The 18,667-nt window shown below is 35.4% G+C and overlaps 1 protein-coding gene across 1 annotated transcript in view; it reads right to left on the bottom strand.

The window, feature by feature from the left end:
- Positions 1 to 18,667, bottom strand: part of PTPRD (protein tyrosine phosphatase receptor type D) — a 2,165,650-nt gene that overhangs the window by 949,404 nt on the left and 1,197,579 nt on the right. The window contains exon 6 of the mRNA XM_073228519.1: positions 6,080 to 6,113. The gene's annotated coding sequence lies outside the window, so the exon portion shown is untranslated. The remainder of the gene's footprint in view (positions 1 to 6,079; positions 6,114 to 18,667) is intronic.

The raw sequence follows: 18,667 nt of genomic DNA, 5'->3' as shown, positions 1-18,667 counted from the left end.
GAGAAACTACATAAGATGTACTAATTGGTTTTAAATTCATCTAATGTTCAGAAATACTGAAATGTTATTGATACAAAGAGAAATTTCATACTTAAAATGATAATAACATGATTACTAAAAATTAAAAATAATGAAAAAATAGTATTTGGCTAATACATAAATAATGAGATCCAATAGGTAAGACTATTTCTGCCATAAAAACTATCTTAAATTAGAAACCACCAATTATGCATGCACATGCCAAAATATGACTGCTTCAGCAAGTGATGAATTTGCATATACAATGATCATAATCAAAGGCACTGATTTGATTGCACAATTATCTGTTTTGCATACACAAAATTTGAATTCTGTACATGTGAATCCTCATTTGTACATGCACCCAATTATTTTGTTGGTGCAACTTAGAAATCCCTACTTGATATATTAGGGCATTAGTTCTTTTCTATTTATGGTAATATGGATTCAGTTTTTATTGACTAGTAAAGCAGAATTCTCTGGAAGAACACGGGAAGTGGATCCTGCTTCCAGTTATAACAGAGGGAAAAGTTCTTATACCTTTTATTCTGTGCCAAGGATAAGCAAGAAACATGTTTCCTTATACACACTTCTGTTCCTTTCTGCTTTCTTATTTGGAAGTTATTTCAAAGTTTGAAAGACAACTGAGAACCCTTGAGTGGTGACCATATTGAGTTCACTCAATTTTCCACATTGTTAGTCCCTAAATGATGGGAGTAAGCTGTTGATCCCTACTACTCTTCAGCAATACAGAAAATTTAGAGCTGGTAAAAAGTACAAAATTTATAGTCCTAGAGACAGATGTTCTCTGTGGAGCTCCTGAAGAAAAAAAAAAAGACCTGAAAAGCAGTGAAGCAAAACTCTTTATATTATTATGGTCTTGCTAGACAATCAAGGTTCTCCTTGGCCGTAAATGAGAGCAGTGTGGTGCAGCAGGCTAGGAAAATTGAAAACCATGATGATAAAGTTCTGGATAAGTGGGATGTTTGTTTTCTAACTAACTGATTCTGACAGGCCCATTAATAAATGCAAGCCTGTTCAAAGTCAAAGTTATCCATAAACTTATATTAAGAGGTTTCCTTACATTATATACAAGTCATTGGTAACAACAGGAGTCTTTTGCCTTCTGAATCTTTCAGACCCAGGTGTTTTCTGCACACTTTTGGGGTCAATCTTGAAGATTTAACTGAGGTCCAATTTGCTAATTTAAATAGATACAATATCATTGTTGTCCCTCCTGATGTTCACCTGTTTGCAGATGTGTACTTGTGATAATGGGATCCTGGATTAGGGAAATAGTAGAAATCCAGTGGGAAACTAGTCACAATTATATCTCTTCTTTGCAATTGGACTACAGAGAAATCCTTTTTAAAAGGTCTGACTCTTGAAGTTTGAACCTTGCCATCCACCTCAATATTGAATTTTCCATAATACATTTCCTCTTGAGTACTTATATGTCATTGTTGTTCAAAAAAGCCCAAGTCAGGTCTGTCAGTGATGTTTCCTTGACAATTCTGAGCCATGTCTCCAGGTTTTCTTGTTCATGTTGGATATCTTCTTATAGTGACTCTGACCATATGACATATTTTGACAAATGAGATGTTAGCAGGTATGCTGCAAAGTAAGGCACTTATAGTGGGTCTTGTCCCTTGGAGCACTCCTTGGAGATGAGCTGCAAGCTATGCGAAAGTCTAAGCTACTTGGCTAGAGATAAGGGTCATTTTGAGAGTTCCTGGAGGATGACACCATGTAAGAAGAGAGGCCAAATGGAAAACTGAGACCTCTAGTTAAATCCCAAATTGAATGCAGCCACATTCCAGCCAACATCAGCTGGAGCAGGATAAGTGACCAATCAACTTGTAGAATCATGAAAAATAACAAATAGTTATTATAAGCCAGTGAGATTTAGGGTGACGTGTTAACACAGCATGAAACAATTGATATATATTGGATCAAATCCAGACTCCATTTCTCTTTTAGCTATGTGACTTGAGTAAATTGTTTAAGCTTTCTAATCCTGACATTTTTCCAGCTCTACATTGTGGACAATGATTGTACTACCTCACAAGCATCATGAATGAGTTAAGTAAAATAATATAAAGAATTTAGTACAATGGCTGAGACATAGAAAGTGATTAATGAATGGTAGTTATAACCATTAATTCATCATCTCAACCATCATCACCAGTCTGACAAGCCTCACTGCTATGAACACCAATGCCAACACATACACCGCTAACACTGCCACCAACATTCTCCTGACATTTTACACTTTCATGTTTTTTGTGTCTACTGCCAATCTTTTTCAACTAAGACAGTTTTTAAGTCACACATACATACAAAACTTTTTAATTATGGTCAGTGATGATGTAAAGTAATGAAAATAACTCATTTAGATATCCCTTTACATTATTTCAGTAGGTCACTAAACAGGTAAAGAGATTTGCTAAGACCACTGGGAAAGCAAATGGAATGGTCATATTTGAATCCCATGTCTTTTTTACCATGAACTCTGAGGCCTTTAAAAAAATAAGAGCCTCTGTCTCCCAAAAAATAAGAATCTCCATAAAGGCACAATTTTGTTGTGCTCACTCTTTTATTCCTAGCACCTAATATATAGAAGCTGCTCCAGAAATATTTGTTGGCTACATGGATCAATTGACAGTTGATTGTTAATTTAGCACAGCAGTGGCTCTGAAGCCAAACAATCTGAGTTTGAATCTCAGTACTTCCATTTACCAGCTCTGTGAGCTTGGGAAGTTGAACATTTCTGTTCTATGGTTTGCTTAAGCATAAAGAAGATAACAATTGCACATATTATCTAAGATTGTTTTAGGGCATATGTAACATTCAGAACAGTGTCTGATGTAAAGTAATGAAAACAGTAAGCACCATATAACTGTTAGCTAGTATTATTATTCTGTGTTGTATTGAGCTCATGATAATATGGAATAATACATATAAAATGTTAAAGAAAAAGAAACATCTTGAAAATAGGCTAGGAAAGAAGGCACTGTGTGGTCTGAAACAATAGTCTCCAAGATCAGTTCTTCATTAGAATCATCTAGGATGATTATAACAACTCAGATTCCTGCCACTCCATCACCCTCCCTCAATGCTCTGAATCTGTAATGGATACCAAAGGATAATGTTTGCATAGTTAGGTTTGGAAAGCACTAAAGTCAAATGAAATTTAAGTGCAAGTTCAGGCACCATTTGACTTACTTTGGGGAGATACCTTTCAGTACAGGGATTTTTCCATTGCCATTCAAATCTAGTCATGTGAGGGAGTTGGATATTCTACCCAGAATCCACACTATTTGAATGGCTCTTCTCTCCCTCCTATTTCTCCCTTCCAGCCCCTCCTCCATAAAGAGAAGATAACTACTCCCAACTGATAAAGACCTTCCTAGAATATGAGGAACAACTTAAAAGGGATGGTAGGGCCATTAACCTTGGGAGGTCAGACTTTACCCCCAGAGGCTCTGAATTAATTTGTTGGGTGAGGCCAGATATTTACTTTTTCTCAGCTCCCCCAGGTGATTCTGACATGTAGTTTGGGTGAAGAAACTTCCATTTAGAGGAAAGAGCTTGAGCAGAAAACTTCAGATTGATTTTCGAACTTCTACTTCCATGGCCTTCTCCAGACTTTTAGGGGATTGGGATCCAGAAAGCCCATTACGTTTTCTTATACCACTGACTTAATTACTCAGGGTTACTGACCTACCCTGCCAAGTCTCACTTATACCCTGCCTGCTTGATAATCTCCTTGGAATTTGAGTAAGCTTAATATTTAGACTAGATAACATTCATAATGTCACAAAACCAATGACTTCTTACTATATTTTCAAGGCAAAATTACATCCAAGTATTTTTACACATAACAATAAAATAATGCTTACTGATATTATAGTAGGACTCTCTAAACCCCACGACCACTACTAGTTCATACAATTTGACTATTGCCTTTAAATATACTGAAATATTAGAAAAATATATTTATTTTTGGTAAAATCTTATACCTCATTCACTTGAAAATTATTTGACTCAAACAGATTGACTCTTTGATCATTCACAGTTCACTCAGGATTAATCAGTTAATGAGAGGAAAAGCAGACGTTGGGAGCTAGCAACACCCAGTTCCTTCTGTGTGTGGCTGAACTAAAAGAGGCAATTTTTCTCTAATCTTAGGATAGATCTGTACATGGTGAAATAAGAACACTAAAAATTGAAGCCAAATCAAATGCTTGAAAAGTAATGTCTTGACTGATTTTTCTTGAATAGGAAGCAAAAGGAACATGTTATTTATATAATATCTTGCTATTCACAGTGTGGTCCTTGGACCAGCAGCTTTGGCATCACCTGGAAATGTACAGAAAATGTAGATTTTTGAACCTTACTGCAGATTTCCTGGATTTGCATTTTAAGATAGCCCAGGTGATTTATAGGCACACTGAAGTTGAGAAACACTAATATAATGTACAGCAAGACTCACAATTATTTTTCTCCAACAATTACTCTCCCCTAAACTACATCTGGAGTTGGCCCATTCCACTTTCTTATCCAAACTGTTTGCAAACTTTTCTCACCCCTCCGAGCTTCCTGTTGTCCTCCTCCCAACAACCTCCCACACTGGCCATCTCTTATTTACCAATCAGTTGCATCAAGGGTAGGGGTAGGATGCTATACAAAAGCACTCCGTCATAACTTTTTCTATATCATAGTTGAAGAGAGAATCTATTCTAAATGGGGAATTCTCAAGGAATAAAATGAGTAACAAGCTGATGCAAAGTCTTCTCCTTATAAGTCTGACAATGTGAAGGAAGTCCATGTTGCAAACTGTTTCCCAGAACTGTAAGAGCACACAGATGTGTTAAGTTTGTATTCTCTCCGATAAGAAAGTACCAGCTTCTCCAGAGAAGAATTATATTGATAGAAACTATAACCACTCATCTTAGTTTTCAATGAATGATCACAATAATTGAAGGTAATCATCTAAGTTAAGAAATATAAATTATTTTTCGTCTTTCACTTCTAGTAAGAATATAGAAAATAAAAATAATTTTTTTTGCCTATCAGTGCTGGGTGTTTCACGATCAGTATAAACACTATTAAATATCCCTTATAACTACTTAAACAGTAGCTAACAACAAGATATAACTTTTCTAATTGAGAGATTTTGACTGAGAGTTTGAATAAGTGAAGCATATGTGAAAACAAACATCTCCATCAAGATAATCTGGCTGAAAATGAAATTCTGGCATTATCTTAGTTTTAGTTGAAAAAAAAAAAGAGAAGAAACAAAACATCATAAAATGCCAAATGGACTGCCATAGAAAGTCTCTCTCAACTTTCTTTTTCTGAGGGCACACCATCGCAACATGTATTTTGTCATCATTACTGTTCCACACTATTAATACCATGTTTCCCTCTCACACACAGACTATTACCCAGTAGAAGTTCCCAAAAAGAGTCATAACCCATTCACAACAAACAGAGGAAACTCTTTGAATCTCTGCTTTCTAACTAAACAAACTTTCACCTAAAACAAAATCCACTTTGGTCACCTATGGAACTAGAGAAATTAAAATCAGCCTATGTGACATCTCGGTTATGATTATTAATACCTCCATGAAATGAGGGGAGAAAAGATTCAGAAACATCTGCTTTTTCATAACAAGCTTCTACTTTAAATTATTTTTCCCTTTAAAAGGTATTTTCTTGCCTTTGATAGGGTGAACATTTGGGTGTTTTCTCAGGGTAAACAGGTTTCTGGGGTAACAGATGATACATGTGAAATGGAAACCATTGGAAAACAGCAGCCCCCTGTAGACTCCTGGTATTGGTATATAGAAGACTTTCTGATTTCCAATCTTGGCTCAATTCAGAATTAAAAAGGGAAGGGTTACATACCTGAAAAAAATGCAACCTACTTCAAAGCATGCACAGCTTTCAGTACACTGTCTTCACATTTTTATAGAATTTATGGACAACATAAAACTTCCAAGTCTCAGAAAGGGAACTTCCTATGCAAATTTGAGAAGAGAATAAAACAACTTACCACACTTGTTCAGTTAATTGACAGGCACCGAAATCTGAAACAACAAAAATGTATTTTGATGTTATGTTCATAAAAACTATCATTTTCAAATTGTCTTCAAACACTGTGAATTTATCAACAGAAACAGAATTAAATGAGCAGTTAAGATAACTTGTCTGATATCAATTGTTCAATTATTTCAGATAAAAGAGTTTCATCCCTACTATTTTAGATCCAAATTAGATTCTTGGTTGTTTTCAAGATCTATTTTTTGTACATGCACATATGCATATGTATATTTTGCAACAATATTTTCTTCTGATATTCAAGTTTAAAGGGTAGACAGAAATACAGTTTCCTGTCTAATATAGTCTTGGTCCTGTCATTAATATAATCATGAAACACTGATCCTAATGCACAGCTCTAATAATGCCAAATAAATCACCTTCTGAGCTCAAAAAGTTTCCTGATTGTCTATACAAAAAAAAAAGCTACAGTATTTAGCCAGTATTCAGCAGCTTCAACAGCTGATCCTAACCTACCTTTCTAAGATTCTCTCATAATTTCTAATGCTTTCTCATCCTAACTTTCAAGTTTATTCCCCCACTATTTTTCCTTGTTCCCAATACCCACAGTGTATCTTAAATACATTTTTTTAAGCAACACTCTGGTTCACTTCTTTTTCTCTGCCTCAATATTCTTTCTATTCATTCTTTAAGGCTACCTCAATTAAATTCTCCTTAATGAAGCTCTCCTTCACATCTAGAAAAGGAATTCCTCATCTTTTTCTAGGTGTTCCCACCATATTTAGTATGTCTACTATAGTATTCAATAGATACTATCTTATTTTATAAATACAGATGTTTATGCCTTGACCCTGTTTGTTTTTACCTATCCAGACTTCCCGATACGCTTTTGGCATTGGAAATGTCTAGTAGATATGCCTGAGTAGGGAAAATGGAAATTCTATGGCCAGGATTCCCACCTGATCCTAATCTCACCCACTTTACATATGTGATGAGGTAATACTTAGCCTACTGCATAGGCACATACTTGTATACCTGTTGGCAATAAGCCATTACTGCCGGTATTGATATAAGAGTTCTGCCTCACACTGAGGACAGAGGGAAGCAGGAGAGTGAAGCTTAGAGAAGAGAGCAGAGACTGGGGAGCCTGGGGTCTGGGGCAGAGACAGAGATGGCCTTGCCACTTGTAGACAGTCAGGTGACCACTATGAGAACAAAGCTTTCTGTGAGCCCCCTTTAACCCCCAGTGTCCTGTTGTAGTTATTTGGTCTCATCAAATCCATAGTGAACCTGCCTGGAGCTGGGAAACCCCTCTGCCTGGAGCTACACTGAGTTAAAGGGATTAATACTTAATATAGTGATAACATGATATATATATTTTCCTTATGTTCTTCCATCATCTTTTTAAAGTACAGTTGTTTTGCACCTGCTTCTGCTTATAAAGACTGAATTTTAAAGGAACAGCAATATTCACTATGAATGAAGTTTTTGGTTTTATGAAAAAAAATAAATTAAAGAATTGAAGTTGAAAAAGATTTCCTCTATCAATGAGTAACTTTTTTGCAAGTTCTTTAAGATTTTTTGTACCATATGGGGATGTTTTCTTTTTTTTTTTCTTTCAGATTTACCTTTTTTTTCTTTTATTGCTGGCCTGAATTTTGTATCGAAAGGTGATGATACTTACTAGCCCTCTATTAGCACAGCATATGTTTGAACTAAGATAAATTTGAGGAACAGTGACAGATTTGCCGTGAACCATTAACATGGTCACCCCAGCAACAAGACTGAAATTAACAGCATAATCTTAGAAAATAGAATTTATTTTTGCATGGATAATGAAATAATTCCATTGCTGTGTTGGTAAATTTGTACTCCTGACTAAATTAACTATGCCAGATGAGATTCTGCCTATAGGAAACATGCAGGTTCATGCAGACTCATCATGTCTCCCTCTTTACTCTTTTTTGGGCCCACAGTCATTTAGACTTCAAAGAGTTAGCAAGCAATTCTATGTAATTACTCACACCAGGTTTTCAGTTTTTTCCTTAGGTGATTATAATTGCTATCTATACATCTGTTATGTTTAAGACTTTCTTACAGTTTTCGTGTGTTATATTCAAAACCAAGAGAAGATATTACTGAATTGAATAATTTTAAACAACAGATATAATTAAGATGGCTATTTAAAATGAGAGCAATGTTTCTTATTCTGATGAGGGTACTTTATTAGATTCTTTGTACCTAAACCTAGAATATGTGATATTTTAACCTCCACTTCCTTGCATTATGTGATATTCATTCTAACCCCTGATAGTTCTCATAGAAGAAAATGGGTCTAACACACAATTAAGAAAAAATAAAACTTTCTCTTTTCTTTTTCTCTCTCTCTCTCTTTTTTTTTATTTCATGACTCCAGGAAGCTCCTAATGTAGAATACTTGGTAATTAACATGTGCTGATAATCTGAGTCTACAACTAGGTCATCAAAAGATACTTCCCCTTTTAAGGGTTAAAGTTTTAACTAGTGTTTTAACAAACCAAACACTTTTGGTTTTTTGCCTTTAACAAGAGTGATTAGCTATCATTATGAGAACACCTTTAGAAATATTATTAAAAATGCATCATTGACTGTTGGATGTAATTATTTAATCCATGACAGTAATCAACATTACTTTGATTTTCTTGAAATATAGAATGTGGTCTCAGCATGTGATTTGTTGAGGTTGGCACTGGTAGATAAGGAAACAGAAAAAATGTCAGGGGTAAGCACCCTTGAGTTTATTGTTACCATATACCTCTGTGCCAGAGGCAGTGCAAATATAATTGGGCTGGGGACTGCAGGAATCTACAGCTTCCTAAGAACAATGATCCAATGGTAATATCTTGTTTCACTCAAAAGGCAACCAATTTAACAAAACAAATCCCATTAAAGAGAAATGTGAAGCCAGGAATGTTTTAATCAGTGTCTGTTCTAAGTATACTTAAATGGAGATTTTCTTTCATGTGACTGGAATTGACAAAGACGAGGCCCAATCAAAACCTTTAGTTCTAGTACCACAAAATGTTTTCAATGATCTATAATTTCTAATATTTTGATCTATTTAATTCACTACTTTTATCAATCTAAATTTTCTTTCCTTTTCTTTTCTTTTGTGCCAAATACATTTGCCATTCCACTTTTTTTTCCCTTCTGCGTTTTGATTAGGTCCTGATAATGGCATACAGAAAATATGGAAATTCTTCCAGATAAAACAGATAACTTATTAAGTGAATAATCAACTGATTGACACAGAAGAAAGAATATCCTATCAAAAACTTTGGGAGTTTGTTTTGACTCCTGAATTGCTGGCATGAGTGTAGGAATGGAGACATCCCAAATGAAATGATTTGTGAATAGCACATGGACCTAAAAAAATTTTCTCTTAAAAGAAGTTTTCTGAGGGCCTTTCATATGTAAATGTATTCAAATACATCTACAATTAGCCATCCACCTCTCCATATGTGACAATTTAATTCTCATAAAGGGCATCTATTTTCTATAAAAGAACCCTGGTGTTTGAGTGCAGGAACGGAATACTAAGTGGGATAGCATTCCAATATTGTTATCATATGATTTGTTAGAAAATAAAATGAAGAAGAAATTAAATATGTATTATTGCCTTCTCTGTATATCTCTACTAGGCAGGTGGTAGGAATCAGCCAGCTATATCTATATTTACATGTAGAACCAATTACAGAAATAATTATGAAAACAAATGCAAATGGGTACCAGCTCTGAGCATAGGAAATTATTTTAGCAGTGAACTTCTTGAGCTCCAGTAATATCATTGAAATACATACATGCATATATAATACATGAATACATATGTATCTCTATTTTTGTGCATACACAGATAGAGACATATACATAGGTGGTCAGATAATTTTTTTTTCTAATTTTATCTGATTCCTTTCTTTTGGCATTTCCTTTTCTCCATTCTAAAACCCTAGTCTTCATTGCTCATAGCAGTCATGAGCAAGTCTTGCAGTTGGGATGAAGTTGCAGGAGATGAGTAATGGGGAGGTAATGGGGAAAAGAACCCAGAATGAGAGGGAACTGGTATGAGTAAGTTTCACTACGTATATGCCATAAATAACCCCTGAACCAAAGTCCAGAATAGCCTTTCTTTGGTGAAGGAAAGCTAAACATTAAGTCTTATATATTTTTTTTCCTGAAATACAAATAACTCTTACTTCAGTCATAGTTAGTTGTGAGTTCTTTATCTTTTACTTACAGAGCTAAAGTAAAAATACACATTAAAATAACTCCATTTCAGTCAAAAAGATGAATCAGAGATTATAAACCAACAACAATCTCATTACAAAATTGTTTTTGAAAACTGGATAAAATAAAACAAATATTATTTGAAATGTAAAACTAAGAAATGTTTGGAGGAAATCTTCAGTGTCCAAAACTGAAGAAAACAGTTGAAATGTCTGATACGGAGTCTTTTGGCTCTCAAAGACGCTTATCAATCCTAGCCCAAGAGCCTTAGGAATCCAAGGACAAGAGGGTGAAAGGTATGAAAATCTCTCACACAGGTTTGGGGTTTGAATTTACACTACTGACAAGGAGAGAGAAACTCCACCAGGAAGATTTGACAAAAAAATATTCCTGGGTTTGTACCTGTGCATTCAATCTCCAAATTTCTTTGGAAGAACACACTCTTAACAAAGGACACTTAGGGATTCCACATATAAAACCCTGCTAAGCAGGAATGCAAATCCATAATTACAAAATGAGGAAATCTTGAGTGAATCAGTAGCAGGATAAAGGAGCAAGATTAGACACACCAAAACATTCAAATAATGGAATTACTAAGCACAGATTATGAAACTGTCTAAAATTATTAAAAATAGAAGAAGAAAATAAAATATATAGAAGAAACAAGATGTTACTGAGGTAGGGCAAGGACATGGGACAAGGGTCATGTCATCGGAAAATCTACTTAGCCTGCAAAAAGGCCCAGCTTGTTCTTTAACTTATCCTATAAACTGTTCTTCATTGACGTTCAGCCCCTTAAACAATTAAGTAACTTTGCAACCAGGACACGCAATAGACCTCTGAAGTGTAAATGAACCTATGTGGATAAACAGTGCTGAGATCCAGGTCAACACAGTCACCTAAATAACTATTCTTAAGACAAAACTTCAAAGGAATATAAGTCACCTGTATACGTCATGCCTTATGCTGACCCCTACCCAAAAGGCCTTATAAAACTCCAGACCCTAAGCCCTTGAGTGAGCCTCCTCTCTGAGGTTGCCCACACTCTCCCTTCTTTGAGTGTGTACCTTTTGCTTTAAATAAAACCTTCTCACTGCTTTACTTAATGTGTTTGGACTCAGAATTCTTACAGTGGTAAGCATCTTTATTACTTCGCTATTTTATTCTATTTTCCAGACTTAAGCACAAGTCTTCACTCTCTCGGTTCTACTCCAGACAAGTAAGGAGGGGCTACTAAGATTTCTGATTTGGGCTTATAAATTCCCATCACCTGAGTGACCTGGACAGGACTGCAGCTGTAAAATCATGTTCCTTTGTAGCCTGCCCAAAAATTTCCTTTCTTTGCCTTTGAGAAGTTCACAGAACATAATCTCACTCCATCCAGTGCTCTGCAGCTTCCCCAAATCCTGGCATGGTTCCCATGCTGTGCAGATCCAAAAAAGTACCGTACATCAGGTGACCCTGGCTTCAGGAGTTGGCAAGGGATCTGCCCTACGCTGAGCAGGAGTTCAATGAGCTTCCCTTTCCTCCCTCTGTTCTGCCTTGCTTTCTACTGCCTGCATGGCTGCTGCCATTCTCTGCTACTCCTTCCTTCCTTACACTCGGCTGACATGCTCAAGAGTTTTTCTCATTCAGACTCAAGAACCCTCCCCTGGCTGGTTGAGGTTTCTCTTAGTGCTATGGAGAGACCTCCTCAGATGCAGCTGCCCAACAACATTAACAAAAGAACAATACCGCTGTCAATGAATACTAGTGATAAATTTAGAGATAAAAATATAAGCATTAAAAGTCAATGAATTTTAAAATTTCAGTAAATATTTAAATATTTACTATTTAGTAACAAAATATTTAGTAAAACAGAACTGCAAAAATTACCCATAACACTACCAAAGAAACAAAGAGAAAAGAAAGTGACAAGAGAGAGCATATAAGACATAAAATAATGGGTGAGGTGTTCCAACATTGTTCTAGTAATAGCCAGAAAGACAATAGGTAGGAGGAATATTAAAACAAGTTAAAATGTTCAAGGATTGTGGTATCATATATGTACCTTGTGATATATATCTATATGTAGAATATCTATTTATGCCTATTTACCTATTTCTTCATGAAGCTAAATGAGTCACAAACAAGAGAAATCCAATTAAATCTACCTCACAAACATATAAACAAAAAAGTAGTAGAAGACAAAATAGGTGTTTAAACAGAAGCAACTGGGAATATAGAAAACTTTCAACAGTAGTAGAGGATATGACAATTATCATATGTCAAAAGGGCTGAAAGTAACGGTTATTACAATAACCTTTACTATCTATATGCTAATTTATTAATAAAGGTTAAAAGATATATTCTCAGACAAAAAACCATGAGTTTCAATTATATACTTTTACTGAAGTAAATCTAAAAGACATACTTTAGGAAGAAGTAAAATGAGTTCAGAAAGAAAGAGAACCATAAAATAGAATTATGAGTAAAGAAACTGACAAATATAGGTAAATCTAAAATATCACTGGCTGATAAAACTATGATATATAGTATTTTTAATAATCCTGGGGTAAATTAAATCAAAGTGACTGAATAGACTGGATATTTATGACATGTAAATTTCTGGTGAGGGGGTTGTAATTAAAGTGTTCTAAAGTTATTATGTAGGAGAAGGGTAAAGATAATAGCTTTATACTTTAAGTGAAGTATGAGCATTAAAAATTAATGGTAACAGACAAAAAAAGGAAAATAGAAGGTATAATATTCCAATTAAGGAGAAAAGAAAAAAAAATTACTACAAAAACAAGATAATTATTATGCAGAGAAATGGCTGGATAAATTAAAAGCACAATCAAGTGCTTTTATTACCACTATAAACCTCAGGAGTTGCTTGGGTGACTCTGAGACTGTGCCCCTTACATGGAGGGCAAGGAGAGACCAAAGAAAGACGCAGGCCACCACAGAAGGGTCGGTGGCAGGTTAATAAGCAAGGGAACTTACAAAGGAGGCTTGTTTTAAGTGGCAGTGATACCACCACATCTCCACACCACCTGCCAAATCTTAAAAAGTTTATTTGGAGGCCTTAGCAAGGTTCAGTCATGTATATAGTCCAGATGGTCCAAGAACACATTGTTCTGTCAAGACCGTAACCTTGAAAAGACTCCAGTTATGGGAACAGTGAGCACAACATACATTTTAAGGACAGGGGAGGGAGTGAGGAGTTCTGATTGCCTGGGTCCAGTTCAAGGATCAACTAGCAGTCACTTCCCCTTGATGACATTCACCAGCAAAATGTTGAGGAATTCACTGCTAGTGAAAGACACAGATTCTGATACCATCCTTCCCTTCTTCCCAGCATTGCCTTACGCTTCCTCACCACTGCCTCATGTCACCACCACTACTGTTCACTTGCTGTTGTCCCAATTCCAGTGAAGAACAAGTCATTTTCACAGGTGCTCCTCTGTCCTATGTTTTCAAAACAAAGCTACTTTTTAGTTTGTTAAGAGCTTCTACTTGCAGAAGTAAATAGGAAAGAAGCAGAAAAAAGAAATTAGAAATATAAATAGCAAGGGAAGAAGTCCTTACTTTCAGTTAGGGTGACCAAGGTGTCCTGATTTTAAAACTAAAAGTCCCAAGTCCAAGTTGTCCACTGCCTCCCTCCACCCACCCCTGCTGCCTTACATGTACATGACAGCCCCAGGAAAAGAAAAGGATTGTTGGTGTTTCTACATTTTCAACTAGCATCTGCCATGTGTCATGCCTCCAGAATATAAATGACTAAGTTTTTACTTTTTCATCCCCTTTTTTTGTCCATTCTTCCACTTGGATTTTTAGACCCCTTCCTAGTCATTCTCCACACCTCCAGGAATTTCTGTAAAAAGATTTCCTTGGTGCTCTCTGTTTCCTTATTTAAAATTTTTACACTATGACAAATACAGTGACCGTGTGATAAATTCAGTGAGTAAACAATTGTGTAATATCAAGCAAACAACAAAATAATGGGTAAAAATGAATAAGAAACTATTTGTTACTTTTTTCTTTACTCATTCATTGAGCAAATATTTTTCAACATTTATTAAAGAAATATTTTTAGCATCTACTATGTGAGTGTTGGGGATATAGTGGTAACCATGTGGCCATGTTTCTTATTTACATTCTTGTAGGATGGAGAGGCAAGTGGGAGAAAGACTGTAAGCCAAAGGAGTAAAATAATTTCAGAGAATTAGTGAAACGATGAAAATGAAACTAAGTGATATGGTTCAGAGAAGGAATACTTTAGATTGGATGGTCAGGTCTGAATGACAGAACAAGACAGCCATGTGAGATAACAGGACACAAGTTCATGTGAAGGAATAGTAAACACATAAGGTCTTGTGTGAACTTATCACATTCAAACAACAGAAAGAAAGCTAACATAACTGGAATTAGCCAGCAGAAAAAGAGAGGTGAAAGATAAAGTCATAGAGGTAGACGGGGGCCCCATCACCGACGGCATGGTGGGCCATTGTTAAGAAGCCTGGGTTTTCCAAAGGCAGTGGGAAGTCACTGGAGGGTTTTAGGCAATGGAATGATACTATCCAATTTTCTTTTAAATATTCTCATGGCTACTCTGGAAAACAGAAAGCAGACACAAGAGTAAAAACTGATAGATCAGTTTTGAAATTTTGCAGGCAAGAGCTTGTGGTTCTCTAAAGTACATTTGGAGGTGGAGAAAACTGGGCAGATTTGGGTTGATCTGGGATACATGTTGGAGGTAGAGTCAACAGGATTTGCTGATGGATTGGATGTGGCTAGTGAGTAAAAGAAAAGGCTAAAAGATGTTTGCCTGTTTGGGTTTTTCATAATTGAGTGGATGTTAGTGCTATTTACTGAGACATATAAGACTAGTAGAGAATATGGGTTTAGTATGTGTGTATCAGCTGTGGTGATTCAATTTTAGTCATATTCAGTTGAGATGTTTCTTAGTTGTGTTTCTTCATCATGTAACTAATAGCAAGTATGAAGTTGGATGTGGAAATCCATACTTTAGAGGAAAGGGTAGGGCTAGAGATACACATTGGCAATCATTATCATAGAGATGGTATCTAAAGGCATGGGATTAGAAAGTGTGTCAGTATTAAAGAGGAGAAGGCTTAAGCCAAAGCCTAGAAGATCCTAGCTATTAAGAATGAGAACTGAAGGCAAATTGCAATCAAATTCTGTGGGTTTTAGCTACAGATATATTTAACTGTGTCTTTACCAACTAACTCCTTACTTAAGTCATATTCTGTGCTAGGTGTCCTAATGAACAAAATTGACTTATGCCTCATCTGGTTTATGGTTTAAATGAAATTATGTTTCTCTCTCCAGCATTTTTGAGTTCACAATAACATTCCAGGGGATACTAATGATTTGTCATTTTAAACCTGTTCTTTATTATTCCAGTAACAATCAGTTCTTACAACCCATTCCTTTCAAAATCTTCATTTTCTCCCAATTTCTTTCAAAATCTAAAACTCCCTGATTAATAGGAAAAAAAAGATGTCATATTGTTTTTCTTTGAACTACACATTTCAAAAAAGGAGATATAAAAAATTCACAATGAAATTCCAGCTTAATATTATTCTACTTAGTTGATCTTTTTTTTTTGCAGGTTATAAATGAGCAACATGGAAAACGACAATGGCTTCTTCAGAGGAAGAAGAATGATTGATGTGATGGACTCTCAGATAACTTGAATGTTACCAAATGTCACAGAAGTGGCAGGCAAAGCTACAGTGTACATGTATTAACAAAATAAACAAAGTAAAAATTTAAAAAAATCATTAGAATCCCTTTAATTTTAAAGGAAATACATACATAGACACACTTGAGACAAATCCTACAGGCAGCTTCTGGCTCTACAGCATAGTTTATAGCATTAGCCGGGGTTGATCTGCTTCAGTTTGAATTAATAAAATTGTAAATTCAGGATCTCTGTTTTAGCGAAGTTATAGTTTGGTTTATGTGCAACATTAAACTATTCTTTGTTAAGGCAAAATAAAGCTATAAACCAAACATTCTCTCTGGAAGACTGTGACATGGTTGGTGCAAAATTGAATCTTTATCCTGTAACTCTAGGGAGACAGTTGCTTAACAAAATGCATTTTCTCCTATTTTTATCATTGTTTCCACCAATGTTTTTTCCAGTAATGAAATCATTTTTACTTAGCCTTCAGAAATCAAACTGATGTTTGTCCTTTGGCTTTTCTCTTTCCTGAGATAGCTTTTAATTTGCTAACACATTGCAAACACTATAGCTTTGCATATTTTCTGCATGTTTAATCTGTCCTAAAAATATAGTGAATTTGCCTTTTAATTTTGCTATTATTTTTCTTGTACAATAGAAAATATATTCTTTGGGTAACTTACTTGGAATATGAAGTGCTAATGTAAAATTTACTTTCACTCTTTAGAGGAGTATAAAATATATTGAGAGGACTGAATATCTGAAACAAGACTTCAAGGAAAATGTTCCCATGCCTAAGAAGATCGATGTTTTTGAAACATTAAAATTATCCTCTGAAAATTACTATAAAAAGAAAGGACCAACCATTGTGCAGGCTATTGCTTTGTTTTGGGGGTAGGGGCAGCTAAAATTGGCCCTTTTATTGTCTCTTACTCTGAAGTAGAAGTCTTAGAACATTAAATGTAAGCACTGTGCTGTGGTTCTATTCACTGAAATAAATAAATTGAGTAAGTAGAATAATTAACAGATGGGAAGAGAAAGCTGTTTGGTTAAAAATATGAGGCTTTAAGCAGTATCAAGAAAATTATGATTCTATATAACAAGGAAATCTATAACATAAATTAATAGTTGTCAAATATATATTCCTGGTGCCCTGCATCTCTGGCAATGTCCAGGGGTCTGTTTCCTCAGTTTCCCCATGTTGGAGCTGTAGAATCTGGTTGCTTGGTGGGGGTAGATGGAAGTATTACTAAAATGTAAACATTCCAACTGGAATTTCCATTTATTTTTCCTATCTATTTCCCCAGTATGTGCCCCACATTGCATGTCTTTTCCTTTAACTACAAAGTTTGTCCTCTTCACATCTTATTTCCCCGATTTCTACTCAAGAGCAAATGTTCCACTAAGAAGTACAGTGTTTCCCATAGAGTTCAGTATGGTTCCTTGGCACATTCTCTGTCCACTATGAATGAACCAAATTTTTCTACAAAGTTCTACCCTTTCACTTAAATCAAGACTTTTACTTGCAATATTCACTCATTTTTCCAAAAGATGTCTCCCAGCACCCCCTGCTTTTTCCACAATTCCAAAATGCTAGAAAGGGAGGAATTTGATATACCTTGGTGTTTTCTATGCCACTCCCAGAAGGGAGGGGTAAAGGAAGTGTGTGGGAGCACGAAGCAGGGAGCAGAACTGCAAGGGAATGTGGTGGTATAAGAAGGTCTCTGTCAAAGCTGGCACTTAAGGAAAGAGTTAATGGGGAGGGAGGATCATTAATGCACAAGTTTCTAGGGGCAATGACCCTGAAAAAATATCTGATAGGAACTCTTTCCTCTCTATTTCAAAATGTCCCATTATCATTTACTCATTCTTTCTCACATCTGTTGCAGGAAGAAATCTTAGGCCAATTCGATGACTATCAAACATATGGTTGCAAATTTTCAGTTAGTGCGTCTTAATTTTGAGATGTTTAATGATTGAAAACACTCTATTTACTATTATCTATTAACAAATACTATTATCTATTAACTAATGCTATTACCTATTAACTCTTCTTTATTGCCTTCCAAAGCAAAGGTATTTCTGCTTTTTCTCTATTGTAATGCTGAAACCTCATCTCTGGAGCTAGAAAGATTAGATTTGAATCAAGACCTTGCTACTAGGTTCCTGCGTGCACTTGAGAAAATTAGCAAATTACTTAACCTCTCTGGATTTCGGTTCTCTCATCTGGAAATGGGAAGAGTGAATGGTACTTATTTCATAAAATATTATTTTGTATGGATTAGATAAGCCTAGCATAAATTCAGCTTGTGACTATTTTAAGGAACTTTGCACAATGCAATTCCTCAGCCATTCCTCCTCTTCCTTCTTAAAGTTTTTATGTTTAAATCTCTAGTACTAATATCTAATATCTCTTTTATTCTTTCTTTTTTTTTTTTGCACCTCTTTATTCTTCCCAACTCAGAAAATAAGAATTGTCCATGATCTGGGATATATTTTGTTATTATTTTACAGCCTCTTCTTTGGCACTTTTGTCCATTACCGTGGTTTCAGCTCTCATTTACAAGACAAGGCCTCCTCTTAGGCAGCTCTCACCAATACTTCTTTCTTTGCTCATTGTTCAGCTTT

This window comes from Manis javanica, chromosome 2 (genome assembly GCF_040802235.1).
Source record: "Manis javanica isolate MJ-LG chromosome 2, MJ_LKY, whole genome shotgun sequence".
NCBI classification, from domain to species: Eukaryota; Metazoa; Chordata; class Mammalia; order Pholidota; family Manidae; genus Manis; species Manis javanica.
The sequence above is the reverse complement of the archived record's forward strand: the minus strand, read 5'-3'. Positions and strand labels throughout refer to the sequence as shown.